Source organism: Spinacia oleracea, chromosome 3, assembly GCF_020520425.1.
Source record: "Spinacia oleracea cultivar Varoflay chromosome 3, BTI_SOV_V1, whole genome shotgun sequence".
In the NCBI taxonomy this organism is placed as follows: Eukaryota; Viridiplantae; Streptophyta; class Magnoliopsida; order Caryophyllales; family Amaranthaceae; genus Spinacia; species Spinacia oleracea.
This window is the reverse complement of record NC_079489.1, coordinates 11852188-11869958: the sequence shown is the minus strand read 5'-3', so window position 1 is coordinate 11869958 and position 17771 is coordinate 11852188. Positions and strand designations below refer to the sequence as shown.

The window sequence follows — 17771 nt, the reverse complement described above, 5'->3', positions numbered from 1 at the left end:
TACTAGGAGAGATAGGTGAATTTTGAATTTTAAAATTTGGAATTTGATAAGAAGGAGGGGATGTTCCGAGATTTTTATAGGCGGAATGATTAGAATGGGAAGAGTTTTGGTGTTGGGAATCGGAGTGTGGGAAGCGTGTTTGAGTGAATAAATATGGAATAGTAATGCATGCACCAGATTTTGTAAGATTCGATGAATCAAATTAATTGCTTTCCATTCATTTTTAGAATTCCCACTTAGACCTCGAATTGAATGCAAGTATTGGGAAAAAGTGCGATTACCTTAATAATGTGCAGACGTGGCTGTGGTAATGCACAGCTGGTTTTTGCAATCCGAACCTGGTTGTTAGTCCATTCAGAAAATATGGTGCATACACAAAAAATAATTAAGAACATATTTTTTTTTTTTTTTTTTTTTTTTTTGATATTTTCCAGTGAGGTTAGAAAATGTTAAGGACAACCGGTATTATTGTATTCGTATCATACCGAGTTCTAACCTGAGCTTGTCGTGTACCTGTTAAGTGGTTTGGTCAAGATGTCAGCTACTTGATCTTCTGTGGGACAGAACTCAAGTTTGACTAGTTCCTTTTCCACATAATCTTTCAAAAAGTGATGTCGAATGTGAATGTGTTTGACCCTTGAGTGGTGCACTGGGTCTTTTGATATGCAGATTGCACTTGTGTTGTCGCATAGAATAGGAACACACTTTAATTTCATACCAAAATCTCTAAGTTGTTGTTTGATCCATAGCATTTGGGAACAGCATGAAGCCGCAGCTACATATTCAGCTTCTGTTGTGGATAATGCCACTGTGTTTTGTTTCTTTGAAGCCCAGGAGACTGCACATGCTCCTAGGAATTGAACCATTCCTGATGTGCTCTTTCTGTTTACTAGGTCACCTGCATAGTCAGCATCTGTATATCCTTTGAGATCAAAGTGATCATAGTTAGGGTACCATAGGCACAAATCGTCTGTTCCTTTTAGATATCTTAGAATTCTTTTGACAGCTGTAAGGTGAGATTCTTTTGGATTTGATTGGAAGCGGGCACAGACACCTACACTGAATGCAATGTCTGGTCTGCTTGCTGTAAGATAAAGTAGGGAGCCTATCATACCTCTGTACCTTGTTTGGTCTACACTCTTACCTTCTTGATCCTCATCCAGTCTCGTAGTTGTTCCCATTGGAGTGTGGTTGCTCTTAGCGGACTCCATTCCATATTTCTTGATGAGATCTTTTATGTATTTCTGTTTATGTATCATGATCCCTTGTTCCGTTTGCTTGATTTGGAGACCTAGGAAGAAGTTGAGTTCTCCCATCATGCTCATTTGAAATTCTTGCTGCATTAGGTCAGAGAATTCCTTGCATAGATCTTCGTTAGTTGCTCCAAATATAATATCATCAACATAGATTTGAACAATTAGTATGTCTGTATTTCTTGACTTAAGGAACAGAGTTCTATCAACCTTACCTCGATTGAACTTATTGTCTAGCAAAAAGTGTGAGAGACGTTCATACCAGGCTCTTGGTGCTTGTTTCAGTCCATACAGTGCCTTATCTAGTTTGTAGACATGTGCGGGATATTCTGGATCTTCAAAGCCTGGAGGTTGTTCCACATAGACTTCTTCCTTGAGATTTCCGTTTAGGAAGGCACATTTTACATCCATTTGATAGAGTTTGAATCCCATATATGATGCAAATGCTATTAGTATGCGTATTGCCTCCATTCTGGCAACTGGAGCAAAAGTTTCTTCAAAGTATATTCCTTCTTGTTGGTTGTATCCCTTGACAACTAGTCTGGCCTTGTTCCTGGTAATCGTAGCATGCTCATCTTTTTTATTTCGAAATACCCACTTGAGACCTATTACTCGATTGTTCAATGGTATAGGCTCAAGATGCCATACTTTATTTCTTTCGAATTCATTAAGCTCCTCCTGCATAGCAATGATCCAATCAGAATCAGTTAGTGCTTCTTTGTAATTTTTAGGTTCAATCATGGATAAATAAGCATAGAAAGCACAAAAGTTTTTGAGTTGGGATCTGGTCGTGGTTCCACGTCCAAGATCACTGATTATTTGGTCAAGGGGATGTGAGCTTTGATGTTTCCAAGGTCTGGGTTGGAAAGGTGTGTTTGTTTCCACAACAGACTGTTCAACTTGCTCATTTGTTTCTGCTTGATCTTCGGCCTGTGCTGGTTCCTCTTCAACTATGTTATCTTCAGATGTTTCTTCGACTTGGGTTTGTTCTTCTGTTTGGGAACTTTTCCTTATCTCTTCGTCTTCTGTTTCTCTAGTGAGTCCTAGTTCGAAGTTTCCATCAGAAGTTGTACCTGCAACATAGTTTTCGGAGTCAGTTTCATCAAATATAATATGTATGCTTTCTTCCATGCACATGGTCCTTTTGTTGAATACTCTATACGCTTTGCTGTTTGAGGCATATCCTAGGAATATTGCTTCATCACTTCGTGCATCAAATTTTCCCAGTTGATCCTTTCCATTGTTGTGAACGAAACACTTGCAACCAAAGATTCTAAGATGGGTTATAGAGGGTTTTCTTCCTTTGTACAGTTCATATGGAGTTTTGTTTTTGATAGCTCTAATTAGCACTCGATTGAGCACATAGCATGCCGTATTTAGAGCTTCGGCCCAGAAACTTTTTGGAAGTCCACTAGCAATCAACATAGTCCTTGTCATGTCTTCAAGAGTTAGGTTCTTTCTTTCTACAACACCGTTTTGTTGAGGTGTTCTGGGAGCAGAGAAGTTGTGATCTATTCCTGAACCTTTACATAGATCATCAAATCTTTTATTTTGAAATTCTGTACCATGATCTGATCTGATGTGGACCAGCTTATGATTGCTTTGTCGTTGAACCTTTGTGGCGAAAGCCAGAAATTCTTCAAACGTCTCTTCCTTGTTGGATAGGAAGATCACCCATGTGTATCTTGAGAAGTCGTCTACAATTACGAGTACGTACTTCTTTCCGCTTCTGCTTTGTGTCCTCATTGGTCCACACAGATCCATGTGGATCAGCTCCAGTGGTCTTGTTGTGCTGATTACCCCTTTTGATTTAAAGGACGTTCTTACTTGCTTTCCTTTGATACAAGCATCACAGACTGATTGTTTTGCAAACTTTGTATTTGGGAGACCTGTGACTAAATTTTTCAATTTTAATTTGTTCATTAGAGAAAAGCTAGCATGACCAAATCTTTTGTGCCATAACAAAGGATCATCTTCAATAACACTGAGACAGGTTAGATTGGAGTGAGGGACCGAGTTGAGGTTAACCACATATGTGTTCCCTTTCCTCTGTCCCTCTAGGATCACTGTCTCTGTGTTACTATTGATGATTAGACATTTATTTGAGAAGAATTTTGCATAATTGCCTTTGTCACAGAATTGAGAAATGCTTAATAAGCTATGACCTAGTCCCTCAACCAAAAACACATTATCGATGGAATGAGACTTTGACTTACCAACCTTACCAATGCCAATGATGTTACCTTTCTTATTATCGCCAAAAGTCACAGTTCCACCTTCGTAGGTCGTGAGTGAGAGAAATCTATTTCTGTCTCCAGTCATGTGCTTGGAACAACCACTGTCTAGGTACCATGTGTTGTTCCCCCTCACTTCGACCTGCATGAAGTTTTTAGTTAGAGTTTTTAGGAACCCAGCATAGCTTGGGTTCCTTACTTGGAATCAAATCACTTTTCTTTACCCATTTAGTTTTGGTGAATTCGATGTTCTTTTCCAAGTACCTTTGGTTTTTAGGGCAAGAAACTCTATAGTGACCGATTTGACCACAGAAGGTGCATACTATGTCACTGTATAAATCTACTCTGGTTTTTCTAGGATGATGCTTTTTGTGGTTAAAACCTAAACCTTCTGTGCGTTTGGTTCTAGCTTCTTCTATCCATTTTGGTGTTCCCTCTATTTTGTGTCTGGTCCTTTTAGTCAATTCACTTTCTAGATGGGTCTTTTCTTGGTGAATTTTCACTAGTTCTAACTGAGCTTTTTCTAGTTCTTCTTTAGAGGTTCTTGGTTTTGGCTATTTTTAGGTCAATCAGATCTTGTTTTAGCCAGGAGTTTTCATTGCGTAAGGCTTCACACATTTCTTTTATATGAAGGTTCTGATCAAAGAGTTTAAAGAAACGATTGTCAATATCTAAGTTTGAGTTTCTGGTCCATTCCAACTCCTCTGTGAGTTTATTGACAATGTCTTGGTGTTTTCTGTCTGAGTCTAGTTTTTCTTTTAGGAGATCCTCATAATCACTAGTGAGACAAGAAAGTAAGTCAAATAGTTCTACTTTAGACATGGATTCAAGCCTACTTTTAATATGAACAAGACTTGCCTGGAATTTATCAGATTCTGAGTCGGATTCTTCATCTTCATGTTCAGCTACAAGACACAGGTGAGCAATTTCTTCGTTGGGTTGTTCTTGTTCCTCATCAGAAGAAGTATCTCCCCATGCAGCGATCATGGCTTTTCTTACCTCAGTTTTGGAAAAGGAGTTTCTGTTGTCTTTGAATCTATCTTTTGTTGTTTCCTTTCCCTTTCCTCGTTCTTGATCCCATAGAGGACATTCCCTAATGCGATGTTCCAAGTTTCCACACTTATGGCATCCAGTGTCAGTTTTAGGGAACTTTCTATTTGGTTTGCTTCTGTGTTCCACATCTTTGTAGTTCCTAAACATTCTTCTGAACCTCCTAGCAAACAGAGCTGTCTCTTCATCTTCTTCAGAGTTTTCATCATTTTCGGTTTTTAGAGCAAGAGCTCTATTTTTGGTATTCTCTGAAGGTCGCGCGTTTAATTGCAGTTCATGAGTTAGGAGAGATCCAGCCAGTTGTTCCAGGTTAAACTTTGTGAAGTCTTTAGTTTCCTGGAGGGCTGTGACTTTAGCCATCCAGGGATCTTGTGGTAGACTTCTTAGGACCTTCCTGACTTGTTCCTCAGGAGTTATGATTTTGCCAAGAGAGTTTAGTTCATTGATAATGTTTGTGAAGCGAGTAATCATGTCTTGAATCGTTTCAGATGTCTTCATGGTGAACAGCTCGTATTGGTGCATTAAGAGATCAATCTTCGATCTCTTAACTTCGTTTGTTCCTTCATGAGTAACCTGGAGCAGATCCCAAATCTGCTTCGCGTTCTTGCAGCCCATAACTCTGTTGTGTTCATTTGGACCTAGTCCACAATGAAGGATTTTGACGGCCATGGCATTGAGTTCAAGCTTTTCATAGTCGGCTTTGTCAAATTCATCAACAGGTTTGGGAACAGTTTCTCCAGAGGAGTTCAGCTTAGTGACTTGGAAGTCTCCAACTTCAATCACTCTCCATACTTGATAGTTTTCAGCCTTAATGAAAATCTCCATCCTGTTTCTCCAGTAGGAATAGTATTTGCCGCTAAACATTGGAGGTCGTTGTGTTGAGTATCCCTCTTCTAGTTTCTCCGTAGTGTTCATAGCTTCAGAATCGTTTTTCCCGTCAGCGTTACCTGCAGTTTAAAGGGTTCTGGCTCTGATACCAATTGTTAGTTTTACAGAGTTCCTCAAGAGGGGGGGTGAATTGATATTTTACGTATTTATAAAAATTAAACTACAAGGAACAGAAATAGTAAAATATGCAAGCAAGATTTAGCGTGGAAAACTCTCTAGGCCCAATAGAGAGGAAAAAACCACGGCCCCTTTGGGGACTTAAACACTTTCACTAATTAGGCAAAACAACTTAGTTTCTTTACAAACCTAATCTACTCGGGCCACAATCTGCCAATCGCCTCTGATTGCAGATGACTAGGAACAACCCTCTTTGTTCCTTCCCTTATGGAAACAGTCCCTCAACTGTTCCTACTCACTGATCTCTCGTGAGATCTTCTCTCTTGCTCAAGTAAGCCTGACTCAAGCTTAACATACAATAACTCAACACTTTAATCAAACGTATAAGAATTAATTAACTACTTAACATACGATATAAGACTAAGTAACAAATACTGCTCTATATGGGAACAGGAACAGACTTCTTTAAAGATTAAGACTTTAAGGGTGATACCTGAAAGCTTCCGGTTGATGTAAATAAGTCTGATGAAAAGTTTCGCAAAGAACAAAGGTTGTATTTATACGAATCCAAGTGTTTAACCTAGATTCAAATCCAACCCAGTTTAGGACTCTTTTTAATAGATAGATTTTCGCAAATCTTACCTCAAACGCGTTTAGGAAAATCAATCTTTTCGTATTTTGAGAGTTATATGTTAACTCAAATTCAAGAGTATAACTTCAAAACGGTTTTGTAAAATCAGTTTAAAACATTTGATGTGTATCTTTTTGTAAAAGTAAAACTGATTTATTTCGTTTCACGATATAACTAGGACTCTTCAAAATACTCTGTTCCCATACTAAGCATGTACTAAATTACATTGGTCTTATACCTTTCGACCCTTATAGAATTTGCTTGACTTGATCCTTGATTTAATCTTGCCACGTACTTTGAACTTAATTACTTCAAAGCTCCCTAGCTTGCTTCGGTTGTTGCATTTGTCCTTCTTTAAATATTAACCTGTTCCTGACATTCTCCAAAACGAATTATTAGTAGAAGGTAAGCTTGTCATCATCAAAACCAGGAATCAACAATTATATATATAAAAAAAAGTAACATGTCTAAACTATAGAAGTAACATACCTAAACTAAAAATGTACATCCTCAAAAACTATTCCGTATAAAAAAAAAGTAACATGTCTAAACTATAGAATTAACATACCTAAACTAAAAAAGTACCTCATCTAAAATTATAAAAAAAAGTAACATGTCTAAACTATAGAATTAACATACCTAAACTAAAAAAGTACCTCATCTAAAATTATTAAAAAAAAAAGTAACATGTCTAAACTATACGTAGTAGAAGTAACATACCTAAACTAAGAAGGTATCTCCCCTAAAACTACTCCGTATAAAAAAAGTAACATGTATAAACTATAGAAGTAACATACCTAAACTAAAAAGAGTACTTCCTCTAAAATTATAAAAAAAAGTAACATGTCTAAACTATAGAAGTAACATACCTAAACTAAAAAGGTATCTCCCCTAAAACTACTCCGTATAAAAAAAAAAGTAACATATATAAACTATAGAAGTAACATACCTAAATTCGCAAGTGTGAACTGGTCTCACCATCAGTTGATGGTGAGGACAGTCTCATATAAGAATTTGGGGTCATTATTTGACACGGCTTAAAGGTCGCATGTTGCGACCTTTATCATTTTCGATCTTAGAATCCTTTATAAAATGAAATATTTGACATCATAACAATGGCCTAATTAGCTACTCCGTATATAGGACTACGAGAATTCTAACAGTCAGTAAAAATGCGGATTCTTGTAGTGAGCATAATTCATGATGATTGTCACATTAGATTTTCATTACTCGTTATGAGGATATTTGCAAAGATACTTTTTTTTTTCCTTTGATGTTGCACATATGAAGACGACGGATATTCCTCATCTAGCGGCAAGGTGGGATGCATGTGGTAATTTGATCTAACATCTCTACTTCAACGAAAATTGATTGACAACAATAATTAAATACTTAGGCCCTGTTTAGTTCACCTTATTTCAGGATCTTATTACTTATTTCAGATTTAATCAGATCAGATCAGACCAGATCAGATCAGATCAGATCAGATCAGAAAAAATAAGTTCAGATCAGATCAGACCAGATCAGATCAGACCAGATCAGATCAGATCAGATCAGACCAGATTATTATGATGATAATTATTATTATTATTTATATCATTGATTATATTTAATATTTATTACTATTATTGCTTTAATAAAAAAGAATTTTGTTGTCGGTGCAATTAAAACCTATTACTTAAGGCATAAAAAAACATTAACAAAACATTCAAATTCATCATGTCCAAATTAAAACCATTAAGTCCAGATCAGAAACGATATGATCAGGTCATGTCCATATCAAAACTGATTTTTATAGATCAAAACTACTACGGAGTATATATCTAGACCAGAACTGATAGAATAAGATAATATCCTTATCATAACTGATCTGTACAGATCATGTCCATATCATGTTCAAATCTGTAAAGATCTTGTCTACATCAGATTCAATTCTTACATAACCAATATGTTCAGATCAAAACCGATTTGTACAGATCATGTCCAGATCAGAATCGATGTGTCCAGATTATAACTGGTCTAGATATCGACTCTGTACAGATTATGTTCAGATCGGAATTGATCGGCAAAGATCATGTCCATATTAGAATTGATTAATAGTGATCATGACCAGATCAGAACTGGTCTGTACAGATCATGACCAGATCAGAAATGATATGTACAGATGATGTCTAGATCAGAAATGATCTGTACAGATCATGTCCAGATCAGACCTGATCTGTACAGATCATGTCCAGATCAGAACTGAACTGTACAGCTCATGTCCAGATCAGAACTGGTCTGTACAGATCATGTCCAGATCATAACTGATCTGTACAGATTATGTCCAGATCAGAACTGAACTGTACAGATCATGTCCAGATCAGAAATAGTCTGTACAGATCATGTCCAGATCAGAACTGATCTGTACATATCATGTCCAGATCAGAACTGGTCTATACAGATCATGTCCAGATCAGAACTGAACTGTACAGATCATGTTCAGATCAGAACTGATCATGTCCAAATAGAACAGATCTGTACAAATCATGTCCAGATCAGAATCGATCTGTACAAATCATGTCCAGATCAGAATCGATCTGTACAGATCACATCCAGATCAGAACTTATATGTATAGATCATAGCCGATCTATCTAGATCATGTCTAGGTCTATCTAATATAAGGAATAGTTAAATCATGAGGAAAGTCAAATAAATAATATCAATATTATAAATTTGTGTAAACATTTATTTTACACGTAAGTCGTTTAATATTAATAAATGTAGATTTTTGTTTAAACTTAATTATGAAGAATCATATCAGATCAGACCAGACCAGATCAGACCAGAACAGATCAGATCAGAAAAAATAAGTTCAGATCAGATCAGACCAGATCAGATCAGGAGAAATAAGGTGAACTAAACAGGGCCTTACTCCATTTTTCACACACACATGAAAGAAAATACCAAAAAGAAACCACACAAGAAAGAGAGTTTGATACACACTTCATATATGAGCAAGTGCAAAAGGTATGCCAAAAAAATCCATATTATTTTTACACTATTTACATAATTTATTTTGTTTATTTTTTATGATTGATACTTCAGGAAAAACATATTCATTTGGGATCTGGTTAGATCTGTCTTAATGAATATTTTGCAAATTTTAAATTTTTATTATTTTTAATTATCAATAATTAAAGATAATAATTGTTCAAGTTATACGTTAATAATCGTGAAAAACAAAGTGTTGCAATTAAAAAGAAATGAAGGAAGTATGATGCAAGGGTGATAGTTAGGTAGATCACAGTATTTACCACGTTCTTGATAAAAAAAATATTTGGTGAAAATTTATTAGAGTTTTTCAATTTTTTATTTTTTGTGCCGAACAATGAAGTAGGCACAACTATTTCTTAGAAGTAAATTATTTAGAGTTAGAACAATTATAAGGAATAGCTACAATTTTAAATTGATCATCACAAATCTTTCATGACAAATATTCCTTCAAAAAAGTCATTAAAGACGGAGATGATAATAGTCGTCATCGTTTAGGTGACAAATTAAAACTACCTTAAAGTTTTTTATTACTCGTAGTTCTTCTTCATTCTATTGATCTTCTCTCTATATTTTAAAGTGCTTAAACATGAAACAAACAATGAAGCACTTTGGGGCTATATTTCTTGTGTTGTTGCTTGTTCTGGCCACAGGTATAACAAAAATTTCTTCCCTTTGAATTATACCCAGTAAATAGATCTCATTTGTAGCAAATTTTACTTTGTCTCCTTACACTACAAAAATTGTACCATTAACGACGGGAAATCCCGTCACTAAAGGCCAATAATCATTGATTAATGACGAGATTTTCTGTCGCAAACCCGTCATAAAAGGGGGCGTCGTTAATAGAAAATCCCGTCGTAAACCCATCGTAAAAGACATTTGCGACGGTTGTTCCCGTCTTTGTTTGGTTGTTAGCCCCGTCGCAAAAGCCTTTTACGACAAGATTTTTGAACCGTCGTAATTAGATTGTCGTTAAAAATACAAATTCTTATAGTATTAGAAAATACAGAGTAAATGAAAAAAATACCCTTATTACTAATTCGCTATATATCGCTATCCTCTTTACATCTTTATGAATTCTAATAATACTACTTATTGAGTATATCAAAATAATATGGAGTACTATGTACGAAGTATATTATTACTACTACTTATTACGGAGTACGTACATAAAGTAGTAATAAAATGACAGTTACTTGTAAAATGATGATTGTTTTGTTAAAACTTTTTAATAATTTTTGGATATTTATTATTGACCTTTGCTTTTAATTTTGTTGGGATTTAATTATACCATGAAAAATACAAAGAACATGGAGCAAGAGTAGCAGAAGCAAGAACATGTGAAACTCCAAGTCAAAAGTTCAAAGGAATATGTATTAGTGACTCCAATTGTGAATCAATTTGCAATACCGAAGGATTTCCTAATGGAGAATGTAGTGGCCTTCGCAGAAGATGCATTTGCAACACACCATGCACTTAATGTTTAATTATGCTCATAATTAATTATGTTTAATTACTAATTGATGTGCTTTGGAATAGAAATTTCATATTTTATGTACGTTATGAATTGAAATCTATTTGTTTCAGAATAGCTAGTAAAATCTGAAACATTTTTCAATACACTTTGTGTGTTATGTTTTAAAAAAAACTATCGGATAAGACGCGTTTCAGTCTAATCGGGATAATAATCTCATATACATATATAGCATGTAAAATTTTGGCGACATTAATTTATCTCAGATTTTACCAACTCAAAATCTGAGTTATGGAGCTCTTTCCAAGTATTCTCTCCGTTTTGAAATAATGGTTACCTTTGACTTTTAACACTATTCACAAATTTCAATTTGACTATCATTTGTTACTTATGAATAAGGAAAAATATAGCCGTGTGAGATGTTGTTTGATTTATTTCGATGTGTACTTTTGTAATATTAACTTTTTTATAATTTTAACGATTACAAAATTAGATGTATTAATCTTCAACCATTTACATTGACAAGCATAAAAAGATGAAGTGTAATCATTCAATCGAAATGGAGGAGAAATTCCGAGTTAATATCAGTGATTGTAAAAAATTTCCAATCAAATGGCATTTTCGTAAACATTATGCCCGAAAAATGTATATGGTATAATGTTAAGTGTTGACTGTACATTTGTAGGTATTGACTGTATATTTGTAGTTATTGACTGCATATTACTCGGTGTTGATTGTATACCACTTGTCGTTGATGTATATTTTATGATTGCTGATGAATTACTAAAATACAATATTGTTTATTGGTAAGTGATTGACTGTATATTTGTAGTTGTAGATTGTTTATTAGTAGAAGCTTATTGTATATTGTGAGCTGTTGACTGTATATTATATAGTTGTTGATGTGTTATGAAAATACAATAATGACCGTACATGTGGTCCACATTTGATGACATGTCACTATACTTTAACCCACATTTAATGGCATTTTCGTAATAAAATCATCAATTATTTCCAATCAATGAGATTAACTCGGAAAGGCTCGAAATGGAGGGAGTATGACTCTATGAGACTCATAAATCCAAAACCCAAAATAAGAAAGTGGGTAAATATGGAAATTGATGGAAAATGTTCTATTAACCCTCAGGGTTGATAACCCTGTGATATGGCAGCTGATGTGTAAGATGATATGGCAGTAGTTTCTTAAGAAAAGAAAAAAAAAATTAAAGCTTTTATTTTTCATCACCCAACATTAATGGTCATTGGGAATAATGTTTACATATTTACCTTCTCAATTGGGAATAATGTTCACGTAAATCAAGACAAAAGTCAAACAAGCCTAGAAATCTAGAATGGTACGGAGTACTTGAAGCTAATGTTTATTTAAATTGAGTAAAGAGCTTAACAAAACAATACTACGTACTTTGCTCCTTCAAATCAATAAGCCATTGCACAATTGAAACTAGAACAACGTTAAATGGATGAAAATTTATGTCAGACAAAAATAACATTTGAATTCTTGTTCCTTTCAAATGGAGGAAAGTGGAGGTTAACTAAAAGATGGATAATTGCAAATGTAGAAAGAGATTCGGGTGTTTAGGTTCGGATAAAACCAGATAAGTCACAAAATTTCATTTTTTTGGGGCCATTTCTGTATTAGGTTTCTGGTCGATAAATTTTTACAAGTCTACCTTATACGGTTATAGTGTTATAGTTTTATGAAGTTATAGACTTAATATTAGGCCTTGTTATTTTTTTGTTAATTTCAGTTTCATAGCTTATTTTTTTTAGTTAAGTTCAGTTTACTAGTTTAGGAGCATTCAGTTCAATTCAGTTCAGTTAATTTCAATTTAGTATTAGCATTAAATATGTACACTTAAAAAAATGAAATCATCAACATTAAATATATTAATTTGGACATCATCTTGACATATCAGATAGGATCTTGATATAATCTGGACATATTGGTTTTGATCTAAAAATGATATGGATAGATTGTTTATGATCGGACAGGTCTGTTTTATTATGCACTGCTATGTACATATCTGTTCTGGTATGGTCATAATCTGGACATGATCTGAATTGATATGTCGGACCCGGACTAATCACTTCTGATTTGGACATGATCGATCTGTACATATCCGTTCTAAACTTGATATGATCTATATAGGTCGGTTCTCATACAAACATGATCTTGACATATTGGTTCTAATTTAGACATTATCTAGACATTTAGGTTATGATTTGGACATGATCTTGATATATCAGTTTTGTTCTGAACATGATATGGACATATCGGGTCGGGTTTAAATTATCTAGACATTTAGGTTATGATTTGGACATGATCTTGACATACCATTTTTGTTCTGAACATGATATGGACATATCGGGTCAGGTTTAAATCGATTTGTAGTAGGTAATTTCGGGTTCGGGTCTTATCGAGTCGGGTTTAAGTCGGTTTGCAGCACAATTATTTTCGGGTTCGGATCTTGGTTTGGATCGTATAATAATCGGATCAGATAGAATTCAGGTCGGATCACTCTAGGGGACGGGTCAAACTTGGGTCTGATAATTAACCTATACATTTTAATTATTTTATATTGTAAAAAATGTTGTTTAACTTATTTTTGAGTTAAATTTTATATAGACCAAATAATCGTGTGTTTTTGTCAAGTCAATACATATATAAGATGAATATAGATTACGAACCAATGACCGAATTGGTCATCTCAGAATGTGAAAGTGAAAAACATTTACTCCCGCAACTCGAATTTCATTTTTTGAATGAGGGGTAAGTGAGTGTGAGCCAATGCGAGTATCATGTGTGATAGTGTAACCGTTTTTCTCGTTGTTGAGAACATTGACATAGGTCGCGCAAACAAAGAAAAAGATTGTCAGTTAGAATTTTAGATTCAATTCTTACCTTTCATCTCATCCAATTTGCAAAAAATAACTCGAAATCATTGAAAAAACAAAACAAGTTTTACTTTAATTTCTTTTGTTTATTTATATAAAAACGTTAAGTTGTTCAACACGCGCGTTTTAATTTTTTCGCGTTTTAATTTTTTAGTGTCTAGTAATAAATAATTAAAATAGATTTATCGTTGAAGTTAATATTTGGTCGTGTCAATGACAAGTCGGGTTATCAACAGGTCAGGTGAATCGGGTAGCGAGTTGTCACAGGTCGGATCAATAGCAGGTTTCATCGAGTTACAATCAGTTTCGGGTTGACATCGGTTCGAACATCGAATCGGGTTCGGGTCATTGTTCGGTTATCGGTCATCTTCGGGTTGGGTTTGGGTTCGGGTGTTACAACATGGGCTAAAATCGGTTATCGATTTTTTCGGGTCGGGTACAAATCGGGTTTCGGGTTACCTGTTTTACCGTAATTTCGGGTCATGGGTTCGGTCGATTCAGGTCGGGTTTTCAGGTTGGGTCAGTTTTTGACAACTCTACAACGTACGAAGCCCTTGTATATGTGGTTAAGTAATAACTGACCAGTATTTTGTTTCATGGAAAATTAACCAAAATTTTTAAATTTTATTTTAAGATAGATTGACCATAATGACATTGAATGGAAGGTGATTCAAAAGAGTTCCGTACTATGTATTTAGTGCCATCAATAATGGTAGCGTTTCTTCCGAGTTCTAGCTCTTCATATCCATCTTCTTCCTCAAAAACCACTCTCATTAAAATCTGTACTTTAGAACCTCAACTCCTCAACTGCAACTCTTGAACCATGGATACCCTCAAACATCATTTTCTACCGTTGTATCATGTATGTGCCTTGTAAAGGGACCTCGATCTTACAGTATTTTTGATAGCCAATTTGGAGGATTAAAGCTTTAGATTTGATGTTTTTGAAAGCTGAATTTAACCATTTGCAAGACCATGTATCACGGGTACTTTTTTGTTATTTTGTCATTTGCAAGGTCATTTATTTTACGGTTTTTTCATGAAATGCCCCCGAGGTTTAAAGAAATTCACCAAATACCCCTGCACTTTTCATAATACACCAAATACCCCTAATTCAAAACTTAATACACCAAATACCCTTGATGACGTCATCAACTCCTAATTAACCCAATTAACATATAATTAACCCGTTAAGCTCCAATTAGCACATGTCTTTTTCCTTTTTCTCTTCCTATTCTCTTTTCTTTCTTTCCTACTTGCTTCTTCCACCTCTGTATCTTCTCTCTCCTTCCCACATTACCACCAATCCACCATAGAAACCACCCGACACCATTGCTCGCCTACTGCTGCCCGCCGACCTCGCTCCAACCACCATCCCATCTCCATCTCGTTTCTCATCTCACCCATTCCCTTCTATTTCTCTCCCCACTGCCATGGAATCACCATTGGAGTTAGTTCAAGCTTTCTCTCTCCTCCATGTTGAACCTTCAAAATTCCCCAATCAAAATTCACAATTCTCCAATTGGATTCCTCAATTCTCCAATTAAATTCCCTAATTTCTATAAGAATTAAATAAACTCAATTCTAGAAAAAAAAAAATTGGTAGATAAACAAAAGTAAAAATCGGTGAGCGGGATTTCAAATTACCCATTTGTCTTGTGTCGACCCAATTTGAAGCTAACAGCAATCTCAACATCATCCCTTGTTGCACCAACTTCTCGGTGAGCGGTGGTGCAGTAAACGGTGGAATACAGAGGAGAAAAAAAGGGGAGGAGAGAGGAAGAGGGATGACCGGGTTTTTCTTCGATTGAGCTGAGCTGCGAGACAAGGAAGGAAGCAGAAGGAGGGAGCTGACAATGAAGGCGGTGGTGGTTAATGGCAGAAGGGAGGGAAGAGAGAAAATAAATGGGTGGGTTATTGGGTTATTGGATAGGTTAATTAGGTTTGTTAATGGGTGGGTTGAGTATAGGAGTTAATTAGGGATTAATTGAGTTAATTATATGTTAATTGGGTTGATTAAGAGTTGATGACGTCATCAAGGGTATTTGGTGTATTAAGTTTTGAATTAGGGGTATTTGGTGTATTATGAAAAGTGCAGGGGTATTTGGTGAATTTCTTCAAACCTCGAGGGCATTTCATGAAAAAACCGTTTATTTTACTTTGTAAGTTGTAATGATTATTATGCTGATAACATTACTTTACCGGTTTTAAGGAATTAAATGCTTTTAGACACATAAGCAATAATCAAATATATACTTCAGCCAACTCAGATTCCACGTCAGAGGGTCGCTAACCCCATGGGTTACCGAATCATTCTCCGAAATTGATTTATGCACACCTTCACATGGGTAAATACTCTTGTCAATTATAAAGTGCTAAATCATTTCCCATACAGTACTAATGTCAAATTGTCAATTAGCCAATACTCTTGATTCTTGAACTTGTTTTAACTATTGAATATCTTTAATCCTAATACATCTGGTTCCTAATTATACCTTTTAGATTATCAATATAATTTCCACATTAAATTGCACAAACATACTAGCATTATTATGAAATTGCGTGGAATTATAAATGCCCAGAAAGGGTGAACTTTGAGTATCAGTGTATCACTAGCAAAAATTTATGAGGAATTAACATTTCCAAAAGAAGTTCAACCATTATAATTTTAGTTAAAAGCAAATACTCTTGTCTCATTTTCTTCAATTCAATTGTTTTGTACTCCCTCCGTCTCTTTTTGTTTTTTACGTTTTCCTTTTTGGGTATTTCAAAATGTTTTTTACATTTTCTTTTATATTATCACATAAATAACTTAGTATTCTATCAAAATTCGTGTCCAACCACTATTTTAACCAATCAAATTCATTGGGTCATTTAATCTCTCACACTTTTTCATTGGGACATAATATTTTTCTCATTTCCCAATATCAGAATTTTGATAAAAGTGAAAACATTATAAATAAACGTAATTTATCTCGTTAAATAAAAAAAATTGAGGGATTTAAATGCAAATTAATTATTCGTTAAAACGCGTGAAAAATACCAAATGTAAAAAACAAAAAGAGACGGAGGGAGTAAATAATAAAACGACAATTATTTTAGGACGAAGAGAGTATAAATATTAACAATTGGATAATAGATTAAGTTGGTGAGTAAGTTGGGCAGATGAGTGCTCGATCCGTATGTTAGTTGCGTGTGGGTCAATGGCCGGACTGATTAATGGCGTGCGAATTTGTCCATTAACCAAGTTTAAAGGAGCAGCCCATAGTCGGCCTATACTTGCTTTTAATTGTTAGATAAATAGTCTTCATTTAATTGTTAGATAAAGTTAAGAAATATGATCTTTTGAGTGTCTTTAAGTATATTCATGTAATATATTGAATATGGTATTTGCGGTTAATTAATTAATCGTATTAATTAATTATTTATTTCTCACAATGTAGTATTATTTAACATTAATTTGAGCCTCTCTATGTTTCTTGCGTGATGCCGTTGTTTTTTGTCCGCTATCGTCGGCGTTTGTTGTGCGACAACTTGGAAATTAAAAATGAAGAGTCTCAAATTTTCCAATATTTTTTTGTATTTTGTTTTTACAAAGTAAGAAAACCCAAATTCTTATATGAGACTGTCCTCACCATCAACTGATGGTGAAACCAGTTTACACTTGCGAATTTAGGTATGTTACTTCTATAGTTTAGACATGTTACTTTTTTTTTTTTTTTTTTAATTTTAGAGGAGGTACTTTTTTTAGTTTAGGTAGGTTACTTCTATAGTTTATACATGTTACTTTTTTTATACGGAGTAGTTTTAGGGGAGATACCTTCTTAGTTTAGTTATGTTACTTCTATAGTTTAGACATGTTATTTTTTTTATATATAATTTTAGACGAAGTACTTTTTTTAGTTTAGGTATGTTACTTCTATACTTTATACTTGTTACTTTTTTTATACGGAGTAGTTTTATAGGAGATACCTTCTTAGTTTAGGTATGTTACTTCTATAGTTTAGACATGTTACTTTTTTTTAATAATTTCAGAGGAGGTATTTTTTTTAGTTTAGGTATGTTACTTCTATACTTTATACATGTTACTTTTTTTATACGGAGTAGTTTTAGGGGAGATACCTTCTTAGTTTAAGTATATATGTTACTTCTATAGTTTAAACATGTTACT

General features: G+C 34.5%; 1 long non-coding RNA gene across 1 annotated transcript; it reads left to right on the top strand.

Moving 5' to 3' along the window:
* The first annotated feature begins 9328 nt into the window (after positions 1-9328).
* LOC130470662 (uncharacterized) lies at positions 9329-10934 on the top strand. Its single transcript, XR_008931382.1, has 2 exons — positions 9329-9860; positions 10518-10934. It is a non-coding gene; the product is annotated as an uncharacterized lncRNA (long non-coding RNA).
* Positions 10935-17771: the final 6837 nt, after the last annotated feature.